The sequence below is a fragment of the Triturus cristatus genome, chromosome 3_2, assembly GCF_964204655.1.
Source record: "Triturus cristatus chromosome 3_2, aTriCri1.1, whole genome shotgun sequence".
In the NCBI taxonomy this organism is placed as follows: Eukaryota; Metazoa; Chordata; class Amphibia; order Caudata; family Salamandridae; genus Triturus; species Triturus cristatus.
The window spans coordinates 665,550,191-665,561,521 of NC_140584.1; positions in this window are offsets into that span (position 1 = coordinate 665,550,191).

Sequence of the window (11,331 nt, forward strand, 5' to 3'; positions counted from 1 at the left end):
TCCTCTTGGAGGCACTCCATTTACTGAACCTCAAATTACCTGATTTTGATATACAGGTACATTAAGAAATTAGATTTGAATCACCAACCTTTATTGAAAATTTAAGAAGATTCACCTTGGGCTATTTGGCTTTTGTTATCTACTTCCCTCTTTTCTCATCTCGATTCCTTCATCTTGTTTCCCATGTTTCTAGAATGAAATTACGTGTATATCATGTTTTGAAGACATACCACTACTCACTTGTATAAATTTGTGTCGAATGAATAGGATAAAATATAATACAAATAGACATGTTTAGAAACATTGTTCAGAAATTCTTTTTTAATTACAGGAATTCTGTCTCTTTCCTGACGAAGGCGCTCACTATGCCGAAACGCGCGTCGATATACTAACAGCCTTGCCACAGAAATATTTGCCTTTTTTTATGTAAAGATATACAAATAGCTTCGCCACAGAAATATCTGCTTTTTTATGTAAAAATGAACTTATGACTATTATGCATTTGTATTTAAAATAATAATTGTGTTTTAATCTTTTTATGTTATTCATAGTCCATATGAATAAATTTATATATTTTCTCAAGAATAAATGTTTCTTCACTGTTTATATTTCATTGATCACAAGAACTTGTTGTTTTTAATTTAGAGACACATATTTTATTTCTGTTATTACTCCTCGATTGCCTAGGTTATTACTGGTCAATACATATAAATCCATGCACAGCTTTATAAACTTTCAAGAGCACACTGATGATGCTAAATGAGTGGGTATCGCACAAAGCAAGACCATGGAACATTCCAAGAACTACAAGCAAATGATGTACACAAAATAATCTGATGGGAGTTTCTAAGATCAGATACTGTGTAAGTGCACTCTCCAAACAAACAAACTGCCAAGCCTCGAGCTGTAATCATTTCTGTAAACGGTGCATGCAGCACTATGGATAAATCATGTGCCTTATAGATCACGGGGCTCCCCACAAAAACAATAACTAAGGTACAGAGAATCCAAAATGATGTTTCCTAGTCTGCCTTAACTTAAAGAGTTCTGTGTGGTACAAAAATTCTCCATTGGTTACCAATAAAAAACGGACACTGTTCTACGGTCTATGTCTCACTCCTGAAGCTCTTCATAGTGATCCAGCGCGAGGGACAAAATTTACATATTCTCCTTAAGCCACAGATTCTTATCCACATCAGTTCATTCATGCATCCATTCATTGGTGGGACCGATAACACCAACACGCTTCTATATACATATATATATATACAGTGTTCAGAATCCTGACTTTATCATCAAGGCACTCCACTGTTTGGTCGATGGACCAACTAGTTGGACTGGTTGATGGTGAATTAGAATCAGCTTAAACACAATTAAAGTCTAGCAAACATTTGATATTTTCAGTGAATAATTTAAGAACCACAACTCATTTCTTATTATTTCAATTTTGATTATCAAAATTCATTAATCATTTCTTTAATCTGACATTTATTTACTACATCTCATAATTTGAAATTTTAATTTAATAAAGAATAATGAAACATTTAGAAATCTCATTTAAGCATGAATTTTAGAAAATTTGCAGTAAAACATATACCAATGAACAGGTGACGAATAGCTTCAGGTCGACCACCCAAGAATAACTCAAAGACGAAGGTAGCCGCAACTCCAACTGCAACTCTCGAACTCCTTCCGCACCCACTACCTCCAACTCCAACAGACTTTAACTCCAAACTCCACAGCAACTGTCACTTCTGCAAACCCCAACTCCGAACCGAGCTCTGAACTCCGAAAACTTAACATTAACTTCACAACAACAACTTTTTCGTAATGACTGATGAGGGATAATTATACCCTTTTGTGTCTTACTTCATACAAAATATGGCAACTTTAGGGGCAGACCAAATGTTCTGATTGGACAGTCCAGGATTATCAATAGTTCACTGCACTCTTCCCAGTGCAAACTGGTTCTGCATAGTGACTTGGCACAAAATTCACAAGTTGTCACTTTCCTTCCAATTCTCATGCGGGGAACAGTAGATGTATCTTTTCAAGGCAAAAGGGTCTTATTGACAGGTTCATTCTTTGTCTCTTCTTTGGTTCACATTTGGTCATTTTCTGGCTTGCAATCAAGTCCCCAACACATCGACCTTGGCAAGGAACACGATGTCAGGAGTTCATGTCACCACGTGATCTTCAAAGCTATCTGGGCATGCGCAGAAATCATCGCGTGCACAGGGTGGCAGCTGCTTCAGAGAACGCCATCTTGAGTATCGCGGCCTAGTGGGCCCGAACATTAACTAAGCGAAAATAGACATAGCAGCAATTAAGATGTAGAAATGAAGGTTCTAATGTTCAAACCCACACTAATCCCAATGTATATTAGTATTTTCCTAGCTGCAGCATCATTTAAAGCGATAATACTTACCATACGATAACTTTAAGCCACAATACAATCACAAAGCAATATAAATCATGCAATTTTACTATCTCGCCCCAATCTAAGGTTAGTTTGCGTACCATTGCTAATTATTTAATTTTGCCATGCAATCAGCAATTTAGTCCCAAGTGTATTTGGGTTTATCAAGGTGCAAATATTGATTAGTACCACTTCCACTGCAAAAGTTATGTAATGTAAGTTTAGAATGATTACATAATTAATTTCATGCAAATTAGAGGAGGTATACAACATTTGGTTTTACCTGCTCCATCAATCCCCCCTTTGGTGATTTTCAAACATCACCACTACTCACTAATTTCACTAAATGTATCTAAGCAAATGGTTTTATTCGAATCCACTTGCATTTGTTAGTTTAAACAATAGTGTTCTTCGCACTGTTCTCTTTTGTTTTCTTGTACACATTTTCTTTAAATTCTTCTAATTCTATTTCCTCTATTTCTCTTTCCCTTATTTCTTTCTCTTTATTTTTCTTGTTTTCTCTTTTTATCTTATTTTGTAGTCTCCTTCTTTTTATATGCACAGACATCCTAATCTCAACATTAACAATAGAATAATCACAAAAGTCACAGGTATTAGTATTTTGCCCACAAAGTAGCTCCCTAATTTTGTTAATAAATTCTTAATAGTGAAAAAACCCTTACCAAGATGCTCCCATACACCTTCAACCTCCATTGGAACAATTTCTTCATGCAATTCAGTTATATTCTTTTTTTTTTTTTTTTTTTTTTTTTTTTTTTAAAGACCTTTATTGTGCAAAGGGATGGTTACACTGCGTCACGCCAACAACCCGGAGGCAGGCCGCGATCTCGACAAATGTTTCCAATGGAGGTGTATCATATCAGGAGTCATAAACAATATCAGCATCCTAACATACAGGGAGAGACACACCCTCGGCCCTGGTGAGGAGTACAACGGCGCGACCAGTGAAGAGTGGAGGGTCTTACATTTTCTGGGTTTTGTGAACTGGAATCGAATCCTAGGCACACGGTCCCGTCCTGACACTCCGGCGAGTACTAGGATCGCAGCTCATGTAGAGGGTAACTTATAGGTAAATCGTCCACTACCACCTTTTCTCCCAACCCCCCCGCAACAATCGGAGGGAAACAGCAAACTTTCGGTGCGGAGCTATTGCAGAAAACCAACAGACATCTCAGCTCGCTTACGCAGGGGCTAACATACCAGGACCCGTCCGTCATAGAGGGACGACCTCAAGCAGCATTGGTGGCTGCAGGAGGTTCGCAAAGCAGCAGCTATAGGGCGGGGGCGGGGGGCGGGGGACGCAGCAGGACAAAGCAGCAAGACGCCCGGACGGGGAGGGGGGCAACACGTCAAATCCGACAGGCATGCAGCAGGCACGGGATCCGGCAGGAGCAACACACTCCACAGCCCTCAGGCACACCCACCAAACAAGCATCCATCCTTCCATCACAATGCGTACAGGGCTCAAAGGTTCACCCCATGTCATCCGAAACACCCGTCCCGGGGGAGTCCACAGAGGCAGCCGAACCCGCCCGCTCTCTTGTCCACTGCAGGAAGGGTTCCCAGATGTCGTTGGGCCTAGATGCGGTGGGCATCGTCTCCCAGTAGGTCGTGAGCTGTGTCTGACCATATGTAACGTCGCGAACCCATGCGGCGAACGTAGGCAAGGCTCCACGGCCCCAGTGTAGCGCCACTTGGCGTTTAGCGTAAAGTAGCAGCATCGCGTGCAGTTTCCTGTCGGCGGGTTCGGTGTCTTTAACGTATCCCAGGAGCCCCAGAAGCGGAGTGGGTTCATCTGCTCTGTGTAAAATGCGGTTGATGGCCTCAAAGATGCTCGACCAGTACTCAACTAGCTTAGGGCAGCTCCACGCCACGTGGATGAAGGACGCGTCAGCTCCACCACACTTCCAACAGGAAGCGTCAGTGCGGATCCCCATGCGGTGGAGCAGTACTGGTGTGCGATAGTACCGGTGCAAGAATTTAAAATGGACCAGTCGAAGTCTATAGTTCGGTGACAGCGCTGTGAGTTGCGTACAGCAGTATTCCCACATAGCATCTGACAGGGTATCGTCCAGATCTGTGGCCCAAGCCTGTTTGGCCCCAGGCACGGTGAGCGGGGCCTGCTCCTGCATGCAGTTGTATAGTCTAGATACTAGTTTCGCGGGGGAGGGTCGTGACAGCAAGTTTTGGAGGGCATCCAGTTGTGGGGGTTCCTCGGGGAATTGAGGCCACATCTTCTTGCAGGACTCCTGGAGAGAGTGATACAGAAGCGCGTCCGAGAACGAGGTAGGCCGTCCGTCCTCACGGACACCCAACTCACCAAACGTCCCATCAGGGTAGATGTCAGCGAAAGTGGCCACCCGTCTCCCCTGGAGCGTGATGGTATCTCCCCTAGCGCTAAGGCAAGGCAGCATCGGATTGCTACGCAGCGGAATGGCCGGCGTATAGAGCAAGGGAAGGCCCGCCCTCCGGCGTAGCTCCTTCCATGACCAGCGGATCATCTCAACGGTGTCCACCTCCTTCGAGGGGCGGGAAACCCTGCCATACAACGCCACCCGAAGTGGCAGCGGGGCAACCGCGGCCAATTCCACCGCCACATGCGGCTGGTAGGGGGTGGGGAACACCCAGAAGTGCAAAAATTGAGCCTGAGCGCACAGCGAGTAAAGCCTAAGGTCAGGCGCTCCAAGGCCCCCCTGTCGCAGCGGGAGTGTGAGCAAAGCCCAAGAGGTCCGCGCCTGCCGCCCAGCCCACACCAGAGACACAAGCAGGGAGCGGACTCGTGCATGGAAGCACGCAGTCATGGGCAGCGGAAGATTAACGAACAGATATAGGAATTTCGGGAGAACTACCATCTTTGCCAGTGCCACCCTCGCGACCAGGGACAGGGGAAGTTTATTCCAGACCTCCACCCTCCGCTCCAGCCAGTCGACCGCTCTGCCGAAGTTAAGAGACCATAGTTCCTGTGTGTCTCGACTAATCCAAATACCCAAATATTTGACCGCGTCAGTTTCCCAACGTAGGGGGTAGTCCGAAGGAGGTTGGGCTGTCCCGTCAGTGAGAGGGAACGCAACTGACTTGGACCAGTTTATAGACACGCCCGCCAGACCCTCGAATCGTACAAATTCTCGAAGCAATGGGTTCAAATTCTCCGCGGGGCTGGAGACATACAGAGTAACGTCATCTGCATAAAGTGAGATCAGCAGACTGCGAGAGCTGAAGCCTATCCCTCTCGCCGTGTGGTGTTGGCGTATCCTGGCCGCCAGTGGCTCCATCGCAATAGCGAAGAGGAGGGGCGACAGTGGGCATCCCTGTCTAGTCCCCCTGGAGATGGGAAAGGGCTCGGACACCAGGCCATTCACTCGCACCCGAGCGCGAGGTCTGTCATATAGTAATTGGATGAGAGTAATAAAGTTACGACTAAAGCCCATCCTGCCCAAGACACGAAATAGGTACGGCCACTCTAGCGAATCGAAGGCCTTGGTCGCGTCTAGAAACACGACCGCGGCCTGGACGGAGGGGTGGAGATAATGTAGGATGGAGAAAAGTGTTCTGAGGTTGTGCGAGGTGGCACGGCCAGGGATAAATCCTGACTGGTCCGGGAGAGCGATGATCGGCAGCAGCGGCTGTAGTTTGTCCGCAATGACCTTGGCAAAGATTTTAGCGTCAACATTTATGAGAGAAAGGGGACGATAGGAGTCCAGGTACAGTTCGTCTTTGTCGGGTTTTAATAGAGTGACAATGAGTGCCTCGCGCATGGAGTCTGGGAGAGCATTCAGCTCAAGCGCCTCCACGAATACAATTTCGGGGCCAGTTCTTCAACGTATGTCTTGTAAAACATTGTGGTGAGGCCATCTGGGCCGGGAGCTTTATTAGCCGGCATGCTTTTGATTACCTGAGCTATGTCCTGGGCCGAGACAGGCAGGTCCATGTATTTTCTATGGTTGTCATTGAACCAGACAAGGGCGATAGAGTCAAGAAAATCGTCCAGGGAAGTCGGGGCAGCAGAGTGTTTGGACGTGTATAGGGAAGTATAAAAATCGGCAAAGGCCTTCAGCACCGCCTCCTGGCCCGTGACCTGTGTCCCCTCACTGTTCATGATAGTGTGTACATAGCGCGCCTGAGCCTGGGGAGCAATCAGCCTAGCTAGTGTCCTGCTCGGTCTATCACCCTCCCCCGTATCTGCGGGCTTCGGCCTGTTTCCCTAAGAACTTCACCTCTCTCTGCGCCTCCTCGTTGAACTCCAACAGTTTTGCTTTAAGACTACCTGCAATAGCCAACGTCGGGTCTCAGCAGAAGGCCGAGTCCAGCTCCTTGAGTTCTTGCTCTAGCTTAGCCAGTGTCTGACGTATGGAATGTAGCACCCCTGCCCGTCGAGCTATACATTGGCCCCGTATTACCGCCTTAAAGGCGTCCCACACCACGGCCTCAGAAGAGGCCGAACCCTCGTTGTCCGCAAAGTACTTGACAATGTCATCTCTAATTTCTTCCGTGAACACCTGATCTGTAAGAGCGTGGGGCGGCAGCCGCCACGAAAACGCCCTAGGGGCCACGTTAGGTATCCGTAGCTCTAGCATGCAGGGGGCGTGGTCCGAGAGCGACCTAGCCTGAATTTCTACCTCCCCCACCCATGTAGCCACCTCAGGAGACAGCAGCCAGAAGTCTAGGCGGGACCAAGCGTCGTGATGGCACGTGATACAGGTCCCCATTCTCTCCCCAGGGTGCCGAAGTCTCCACACATCAGTCAGTCTCCCCTCCTCCAGCACATCCAACAACGCCTGTCTCGCCCTCGCATGTGTAGGTCTACTAGCACCCCGTCTGTCCAATTCGTCGTCCAACACCACGTTGAAGTCCCCCCCCACCACTATCAGGTTACAATCAAGCAACACAATTTGCGCCCAAACATTGCGAAAGAAGTCAGGGTCATCCACATTGGGGCCATATACAGCGGCCAGAACTAGCGGTCTACCCTGCAATGAGCCATGCACCAGTACATAACGACCCTCCTTATCCAGCACACAATGATGTTCTCTCCAATCCAACCCCTTCCGTATAAGGACAGCCACCCCCCGGGCATAGTTAGAGTATATAGCTGAATATACATGCGACCACCTGTGGTGTTTCAGCCTGGGCGATGGGGTCGAGTTAATGTGAGTTTCCTGCAACAAGCAAATGTCTACATTGTGTCTGGTCAACATAGTATGCATCAATCTGGCTTTTTTATAGTCCCCAAGGCCACGAATGTTCCAAGTCCACAGTTTAACTCCCCCCATGTCTGTGGCACATCCAGGGCAACCAGGCCGCTGCCCCGCCCCCCCACCCCACACAAACAGGCCCAGACCGCCGCCTACCCCCGCGCAGCACAGTCATGAGATGATAGATTGCAATACGCTCCATCAGCACCGGTAACCAAACACTCAACATTCCCCCCCACCCCCCACCCACGCCAACCCCCCTAACAGGTTGCGCTAGAATCCCATTTGTGCTCTGAATCGCACTTGAGTCAACCGAGAACAAAAACAACAGGAGGTTCCCCATGGGGCGAGGCGCTCCCAGCTGACACCCCTGAATACACAGGGTGGCTGCACACTTAAGGTTCTAAGCGACACCCAAGAGGTGCCCAGCAGCATGGAACAAACAGTACTGGAGCTGTTTGCCGTCCAATATGCCCCAGACCTGTGACACAATCAGCAACCAAGACCCTCCCAACATGAGCGGGCCAGCTCCATCAGTTCCAGTAGCGTCCCCCAGTTCACATCCAGAGGGGACCAAACAGTCCAGCAAATGACAGCTTTAGTGGAAGGGGCCAACACAGATCACTTTACCCTCGGTACCTCAATCATTGTCGCTCGTGCAGGCCGCGTCCTCCTCCAACCTCGGCGACTTGCGTCTGGCACCAGGGCCACTGATGTGTTTGGCGAACTTTAGGGCTGACTTAGCGTCGGTGAAAAAGTGAGCAGTTCGTTCATGGAAGATTTTCAATTTTGCTGGGTATAACAAGGAGTATTGGACTCCGGCCTGCATCGCAGGTATGAACTCCTTTCTGGCTGCCTGGACACGGGGGGTGAAATCAGGGTAAAATGAGATATGATTCCCTTTATGGATGATCTTGCCCTTTTCACGGGCCATCTGCAGGATGCGGTCCCTGTCTTGAAAGTTGAGTAGCTTGACTAATATAGGGCGTGGGGTGGCGCCTGGTGGCGGTCTCTTGCCCAGTGTCCTGTGCGCCCTCTCCACCGTGAACACCTGGGACAGGTCCGGGTCGAACAGCTCGTGTAAAAGATCAGACACAAAGACCTCCATCTTTCCGGTGTTGTCTGTCTCCGGAATTCCCGTGATTCGGACGTTGGACCTCCGGGAACGCGCTTCCAGATCGTCCGCCTTTGCTCGCATGGCCTCCAGTTCGCGCTCAATATTGGTGATGTGGTTTTTCGCCTGTTGCTGAAACTCGGCACACTCGGCATGTCTGGTTTCTAGGCAGTCCAGCCTCGTTTCGTGCACGTCCACTTTGGACTTTACCGCCTCTAGTTGTGCAGCCATAGCATCCAGCTTTGTGTCGATACTCTTCAGGCTAGATCTGACCTCCATCATTAGAGCGCCAAAATCAACTTCGGCCGCAGGGCTCTTAGGAGGTGACGACGCGGCCCCCGTTTCCACTGCCTGTTGCTTGGCCTTCTGCTTGTGGTCAAAAGTCAATTTAGGCTGCTTGGCATCCTTCGTGCCCCCCATCACTGGCTCGCGCGGGGCGCGGAGCGCAGGCCGCGGCAGAAAGCGCTCTCCGGCGCGCCGCGCAGGCCCTTAGAGCTGACTGGCACAGTGCGAGGCGTCACAAGAGGGAACTCGGGGGCAGAAGCGCCAGATCACAGTGGGCTGCCCAGTGTCCTGCGGCGACCCCACCAAGTTTCCCCCACGATCTCCTAGTGGAGGACAAAGCACGTGAGAGGCTCCTGAGAGGCTCCGGCAGAAGCAGGCCGAGGCCGTCCGCACGTTATTCTGTGCCCGGGAGCGGAGCTCCTGGTGTCAGGGCAAGATCGACACCTGAACACCCAACGGCGATCAGCAGGGGCTCCGGGGCACGCCAAGCAAGGGGCATACACAGTGTGGGCTGTAGTGCGCCACGGGTCCGCAGCTTCTCCTCTAACGACCCGGACGCACCGCAAAATGGCGGCGTCGCGCCTCTGCCTCAGCCCTTCCCCCGATCTGTTACCTCTGGTGAATAGCCGCTCCGCTCCCTCCTTCCGTGCACAATTATCACCGCGTAGTGGCCGCCGACAGCCTCCAGTCTCGCATCAAGGGCGCCTGAGTGGCCTCCTCTCCGCCGATCTCCGTGGGCCTAGTAATCCCCGAGGTCCAGCCAGGTGTCACCGCCGCCTCGAGTTCCGCAGCTGCAGGCGGGCTCCAGCAGTCGGGCCGGCGTCAATCACGGTCGCCAGGTCTCGGCACGCAGCCGCTCGCGAGCGGCAAGGATCCAGTCGGTCGTGCCTCCGGGCTGCCGCATCAGTTTCACCCGGAAGCCGGGCCCCTCGGTAGCGTCGCTTAGGATAATAAAGGATTTATACATGTGCAGCCGGCGGAGCTCGCTCAGAGAGCGGCCATCTCGCTGCTCGGTTAGCCACGCCCCCCAATTCAGTTATATTCTTAATATATTTCTTTATGTTCTGACTTTCATCAGGAATGTAAGTACACCAATGTTGTACTTTCAGCATTCCACAGACTCCTCCCTCTTTTGCCAATATAATGTCAAGGGCAAGTCGATTTTGCATTACCATAGCTCTCATGGCAACCATTTCAGTATTTACCATTAAGAACCCTCCAGCTGTGCTTGTTGATAAACGATCCACAACTGTAGACAATTTCCTAATTTTATGTGCATTTAGAGATATTCCTACTGCTAGTATTAGTGCTACAAAAATATCGCCAATAATTTCTGACCAACTCTCCCTTCTTCTACGTTTTAGCTGTCTACCTATTTCGTGCAATCCATTTTCTTCCCTTTCCACATGAAATATTTTTGGAAAGACAACGCCTACAAGTTCCGTACCAATGGTCCGGCAACCTATAATAAGCTTTGTTTCCACAAATGTAATATATTCCAGGGAATACTGGATCTTTTCCTCCTTTAAATCCCCATCCTCCCAAGATTTTGTATAAATCCTGGCACTCACTTGCATCTACAAAATAATAATCATATACAGTATTATCTCTACCTATGCATAATTTCCCTTTCTGGGCCAATCTAAAGCCATTGTCGGGTTTATCTCTCCCTTTAAATGATTTTCCTTCCCAACATCCCAAAACGATGTTTCCATCTTTTCCCCAGTAACTTTCTTTTGCATTTTAATTCTCCTCTCCTCTACCATATTTTGGAAAGTTTTCTCTTCTTTCCGTAAACTATAAGTAAGGTTATTCTTAAACACTTCTTCTAAAGTTAGGTTTCTTGTTTCTAGGAAAAATTCGCCAAGAGTTTTACCAGGCTTCACCTTGTTTAATTCAGGAACTACAGGAATTTGTGAGAAAATATTATCTATGTCAGTGTAATAATATTCTAATTTGCCTGTTTTATAAAACAAACTGGCTAGGACACTACAAGTTATCCCATATGTCAAAGGAAGGTGATGACACCTTCAGATACAGATGCAGGCAACTGCATACAAACGTAACAATCTCTAACATCCATTGTTTCTACATATTCGTATAATAGCTTTGAGAAAACATTCTTAGAAAAATCATTTATAGACTTATCTTTATGAAGTTCTGTTTTAACTACCAGTTTTGTGATATGACTAGATTAGAGTTTTGGCTAATAGTCATTAAGTGTCTGTCTACGTTTTCAAATATTAATCTAAATGAAATAGTTATGGCTAATACAATCCAAACAAGCATTAATAATACTG